Source organism: Xenopus laevis, chromosome 5L (genome assembly GCF_017654675.1).
Source record: "Xenopus laevis strain J_2021 chromosome 5L, Xenopus_laevis_v10.1, whole genome shotgun sequence".
Classification (NCBI taxonomy): domain Eukaryota; kingdom Metazoa; phylum Chordata; class Amphibia; order Anura; family Pipidae; genus Xenopus; species Xenopus laevis.
The window spans coordinates 113,566,818-113,573,359 of record NC_054379.1 but is presented as its reverse complement, the minus strand read 5'-3'; positions in this window follow the sequence as shown (position 1 = coordinate 113,573,359).

The following is a 6,542-nucleotide window of genomic DNA, read 5'->3' as shown; positions in this document are numbered from 1 at the left end:
CAAATTTTTCCATGAAGTAAAATGGGACAGATTACCCCGTCACATCCCGTAAATACAGAGGGGGGCCCAGGAGGTATAGGGGCCCCATATGACCCTAATACATATACAATTTCAATAAATATTGGTAAAACTGTTCGTCCTATAGACATTTTGGTGGCCAGTACATTTTTGCCCCAAAATTGTTTGAAATTGAGAACACTAGAATGCTTAAGAGTGAAGGGAAACTGGGGTACAGAGCCCAAAATCTGGTAACTCCTGACTTCTACACTAGTCAGACCCATTGCATGTTGGGTATTGTAGTCTACAGGCCCAGATTTGTGGAAAGGCCACCTAGGCCTGGGCCTAGGGCGGCAGGATTTTAGGGGGCGGCATGCTGCCCAACCACACCCACATTGGTTCAAAAACACTGGGGATGCGCTGGAAATACAATGAATTAGTAAATTTCCTGTGCCCAATCCACATTGCTCTGGCCCATATTATGAAAATTTGCATGAATAAAGGGGGGGGGCCTAGGGGCGCCCGCTATGTAAATCCGGCCCTGGTAGTCTTACATTCAACTTACATTAAACTTGGCAGGCTGCAAATTGTTAAAACTATATTACCCAACATGCATTGGGAGACACAGGCTTGGCACATTAGGACAACAGAAAACTTTGGCTGGTTTCCAAAGTACAAACCAATCAAAGGCCCAAAAAGTAGCCCAAATCCATACCTTGGCTAGTTTGTACATTCAAAACCCGCCTGGGCTTTAAATTAGTAGCCCAATTTGGCTGGAAAACCGTCAACCTGGCAACCCTGTAAATGGGGGGGGGAGCATTGGGTTTAAATGAAAACAGTGCAAATGATGCAGAGGCTTGACTGTCTGAAATAGCCCTTTTCCACCCTTAAAATAATTATTACAGCACAGCAAAGGGTTCTTGTAAATTAACAGGTATAATTTATTTTTACTGAGGGGCAGCAATCATTACAGCTCTTTAAAAGTATACCATTCCAAGGGGTAGGTTCTCTTTTAACTGGTCTTTAGACATGCACTTTGTTTTAGTTTATTCCACTGAGCAGCAGTGCATGTGTTAAAAATATGTCCTTAGCAAGTGCATGTTAAACCATCTGTACAGAACCTTTAGAAAAAAAGGGGTATGTGAAGTTCAGTTGTATTTTTATAACCATGACTGTAAATCATGTTTGTTATTTAGGTGTGTCACATTACAATCCGTTTTACTATAGTTCTCTTGTATCACGCTAGCCCTCTGGCAAATGTCCCTAGTAATCATTTTAGCTTCAAGAGTAGTGTCACATGCAACTGATTCTCAGCCTGCATAATCACCTGCTCAACAAGCTTCTGCGAGATGGTGAGTCTGCATCCACAGAGAGTTGGAACGGATTTCAGCATGGAAACACAAGTATGTATTTTTGCACCAAAATCCATTGTGTGTCTGCTAGGGTTGCCACCTGTTCCTTTTTGACCCGAACAGTTAGGTTTTTGTAAGGCCTGTTCGGGGCTCAACTTTCTGTTCCGTTTTCAGCCTTATGAAACTCGAACAATCATCTGGCCAGTAAATGAAAAACATTTAAATACTAAGATACTCACCTCAACATGGCTTAGTTACTATCAAGTGCAGTTAATTTCTTATTACAGATACAAAAAAAAAAGCAAATCAATCAAAAATAAGATTGATTTCTTTTTTATAAATTATCATTTCTGTATTTCAAAGATGTCTGCATAACTGATTTCTGTATAATAGAACTCATACCTGTAATTTAAAGTTTTGGGCTTACTCATCAAGTAAAATATAGCTAGAGATAGGGTTGCCACCTGTGTGGTTTTGAACTGGGCATCAACACTTTAAAACCTTTCGCTAACTGGATAGAAATCAAACCAGTTGCATCAAAGTGATGCAATACACTCACCCTGGTATCATAACTCCACCAACATCATTGTGCCCACCTCTGATGTCATCATGCCTGTTCCTACATCACTGCCCCACCCCCAATGCTATCTCCCCCCCCTGTGTTCGGGTTTAGCCATCAGCAAAGGTGGCAACCCTAGTGTCTGCCCCCCATGTGGCGTTACCTTAATTGAAATAAGATCTCCATTCTATAAACATTATAAACTGAAGGCTTGTATGTCATATTTTTATGCTATTTATAACCAGCATTTATACAGGTTTTCACGGTTAGAAAATTTAAGCAGAGCTTTAGTTTTTGGGTTAAGGGTTGTAAAGCTAGGCAAGTGCATAACTGATTGGGGGAGTGGAAGCTTTGGCATAATAAGGGGGGGCAGGCTCAGACTATTCACTTAAAGGAAAACTTTACCCCCAAAATGAATACTTGAGCAACAGATAGTGTATATCAAATGAAGAGGCATAATAAAGAATCTAACCAAACTGGAATATTTATTTAAGTAAATATTGCCTTTTTACATCTCTTGCCTTGAACCGCCATTTCGTGCAGGTCTGTGTGCTGCCTCAGAGATCACCTGACCAGAAATACTGCAACTCTAACTGTAACAGGAAGAAGTGTGGGAGCAAAAGACACAGGTCTGTCTCTTTATTGGCTCATGTGACCTAACATGTATGTTTTTTTTAATGGCAATTTTCTATTTATGATTACTCAATGACACATACTACTAAAAAGTATATTATTATGAAAATTGTTTATTTACATGAAGCAGGCTTTTTTATGCAATATATTTTTAGAGACCTACATTGTTTGGGGTATAGTTTTCCTTTAAACTAATGTGCCCTAGTTCCCTCTAAGGGCTCTTACTGACGAGTGGTTGAAGCTGCACTCCTCTGCGTTCCGTTTTTCTGCATTCAGCCTCAGGGGAGCGCAGGAATAGACGCATTAAGTTATTTTCAATGGGGCTGTACTCACACAGGCGCGTGTAGGCGCCCGAACGCAGGAAAAATGCACGCGCCTATGTGAGTACAGCCCCATTGAAAAGAACTTAATGCGTCTATTCCTGCGCTCCCCTGCGGCTAAACGCAGAAAAATGGAACGCAGGGGAGCGCAGCTTCAACTGTTTGTCAGTAAGAGTCCTTAAAGCCAAGGGTTGTAGTGAAGTGCTGGAAGATGTACTCCAGCTACGGTCCTGCGGATGATTGCATGTAGTATGTTGTGTTACCTGTGCTAAATCTCCTCCAATGTGGATGATAAAATGGCAGAATACCTTTGCATTGGTGTCGGTGTGAATCTGCGGTGGTAAAACATTTAAATTACATAAGCGCTGGAAAATGCAGCAGTGAATTTCTGCCACTTTCCCGATTTAAATATTTTACACCTGGTGATTTATACTGACACCAACGCTAATGTACTTTCTGCTGTTTGCCCTATAGGGCCATAGCTAGATGGACAGTCCTCTGGCTGCAAGAAAAGATCTATTAAATTTAGTTTTTCATGCCTGGCTTAGTAGCAATCATTACTCCTACATCTTTATATAAAGTACTAGTTTCTGTATGATAGAAACATGCCTTCTTTCTACAGAACTGTAAGTAAGGTATGCCGGTAGCCAGCATTTATGCATGCACAAAGAAGAAGCACCAGTAATGCAGATTTTAAATTCGACAGACCTACTCCAACATTATAGGATTGCACATGCCCCACCAAATCTGTGCATGAATTAGGATAAGCCTTTTTGCTTATTACAGTCAATTACCGGAGATGCTCAAGGAACTTATTAGGCACAAAACAAAAACAAACTTGTGAAAAGGTGTTTACTCTTCATGTGATTGTGGCCTATACTGGAAATAACCAATAATAAACTGGGTAGTGTATACGAATAATAACCCAGGTCTGGATGGTGTAAAGGCCCAGTCTAAACTGCTAACATTGGAGGAATTAAAGCTACCTACCATGGTTTACAAATTAGCACATCGGTAAAGTACATAATAATGCCTGTGTGAACCTAGCCTTACCTTTAAAGCATTTTATAATTATTATGACGAAGAGCAGCATAGTTTAGCACTTCAACAATGAGACACACCCAAAGAGAACACTTGTCAAGATAAACAGTACGTTTGGTATAGCAGCAGTAACATTGGCAGAGATAACTATTTGCAGGTCTGATTGCCTTGAAAATAGCAATACCTGGGTTTATGCATAGTGACCTAGCCAACAACAGTTTGGAAGCAGTTTTAAAAAAAGAGGTAATGTGTGACTACCTACAGTTAGGCCCATAAATCTTTGGACAGAAAAAACTTTTTTCTAATTTTGGTTCTGTACATTATCACAATGAATTTTAAATGAAACGACTCAGATGCAGTTGAAATGCAGACTTTCAGCTTTAATTCAGTGGGTTGAACAAAAAGATCACATTTTTAGGCAATCTTTTTGTGTAACCCACTGAATTAAAGATGAAAGTCTGCAGTTCAACTGCATCTAAGTTGTTTCATTTAAAATTCATTGTGGTAATGTACAGAACCAAAATTAGAAAAAAAGTGGTCTCTGTCCAAAGATTTAAGGGCCTAACTGTATATATCCCTTTAAAGGAGAAGGAAAGCTATGGAGGCATTTTATTGCCAATAGATTAGCTGCAATAGTGCAAGCTAGAATGCTATAGGATAGAAGCTGCAGTATTAACATGGTGTGACATGGTCACTTCCTGCCTGAGTCTCTCCCTGCTCTGGGCTCAGATTACTGTAGAGAAGGGAGGAGCAAACTGAGCATGCTCTTGCCCAGGGCAATGAGGTTTAAGCTGAAGGCAGGAAGTCTGATACAGAAGCCCACGTGTACACAATAGAAGGAAAGAAATGCAGTGTTTCATTTGACAGGGGACTCAGAGCAGCACTACTTTGGGGGTTTACTGGTTTTTTTAGATGGACCTTTCTGATAAGGCTTACTTAGTTTTAACCTTTCCTTCTCCTTTAACCCATTTTTTGTGTCCTTATGCAGATTAATTTTCTGCACAGCAGTTTCTAGGCGATGCAGAAGCCATGTTTCAAAGCGACATCTGGTAATATATGTTTCATATGGAAGTGTGGGCATTGGTGGCTCTCTTTGTTCAGCAGATACCACTGTATAGAGAAACCAGCAATCCAAATGAAGATAGAAAAGCTGTTTATTTGGCAGAATCACCTAACCCAACATGTTTTGAGTGCTACAGCATATTTAATCCTGGACTCTTGCAATTCATTCTTTCTCCTCAGTGATATAGATACAATTTCAACTGAGTATAGTAGAAGATGGCTGCCAGCAGTTTCAAGCATTTTGTGAGGATTTTCCCTCAGCTGCAAAAACTGTAGTCACTACAAAACATCACCACAACACCGAGCCATTGTTTTAAAGCACATACTCCCTGTGAATGGTAAAGCATGCAGACAAATGGTAGTACAATAAAAAATTGGGACCCCCCCACTTTTTAGCAGCTCCCCAGTTTGTTAGGGTCCAAATTACCCTAGTAACCCTGCATTGATTTGAATAAAAATAGGAGTTGAACTGAATAGAAAGAGTAATAAAAAGTAGCAATAACAATAAATGTGTTATCTCACAGAGCATTTGTTTTTTAGATGGGGTCAGTGACCCCTATTGGAAAGCTGGAAAGAGTCAGAAGGCAAATCATTCAAAAACTATAAAAAAAATGAAGGCCAATTGAAAAGTTGCTTAGAATAAGTCATTCTGTAGCATATTAAAAGTTAACTTAAAGGTGAACCACCCCTTTAAAAATAACATAATACATATGAGAAATGTACAGTTTAATTTAGCCCACAGCAAACGTTTGTACCAGATATGGGGCACACAAAGATAAGACCGTATGTATATATCTATTTTAAACCAGTAGGTGCTGGACTATTTTGGTTCAAACCATCCTTATGGGACCAGCATTTGTTCAGGCACCCCTTAGCTCGTAACAAGGTAACAAATATAGGAAAGTATTGGTATACCTGGCATTCATCATAGTTTTAAGAATATCTAGGGCAGAAAATGTGTTCACCCAAGTTTTCACCCTACTTGCCCCTCTAATTAGGCTTTCAGGAGTATCTAGCATTCTCCCCAAATATTACCCAAACGGGCCATCCAGGGCTGCCATTAGGGGCGCAGAAAAACGTTGACCCATATATTTGCGCGCACCCCCCCCCCCACACACACTGTAACAGTCAAAGGTTCCCACCATATGAAACGCAATTAAAACCTGCAATAAGCAATGATTAGCTTATGATTAAGGGATTGATTCCCGAAACGCAGGTTACTGCAATAAACCTGCCATCCTTTTTCCTTGGTCTTGAGTGTGATATGCAGTGGGGACGCTGTGGACAGAGCACCCGGGAGGAAGTTTAGGAGCAGCCTTATGGGACTGTGAGCTTGGAGAGGTAAAGTTGAGTTGTTTGCGACCCTGACCACCAATACCTTTTCTTTTAACTTTTAGGGGACACCCTGGCCACCAATGATGTTTTTGTTTTTTTACTTACTGGGGGAGGCTGAACACAATTTTTTTTTATGCAGCCCCACAGTTTGGGAACCACTGTATTATGTTGTAATTTCAACTGTTAAAGTGAGGCAAATATAACTCAAAAACAGGATGAATTTGGTACTTATTTCAGTTATAG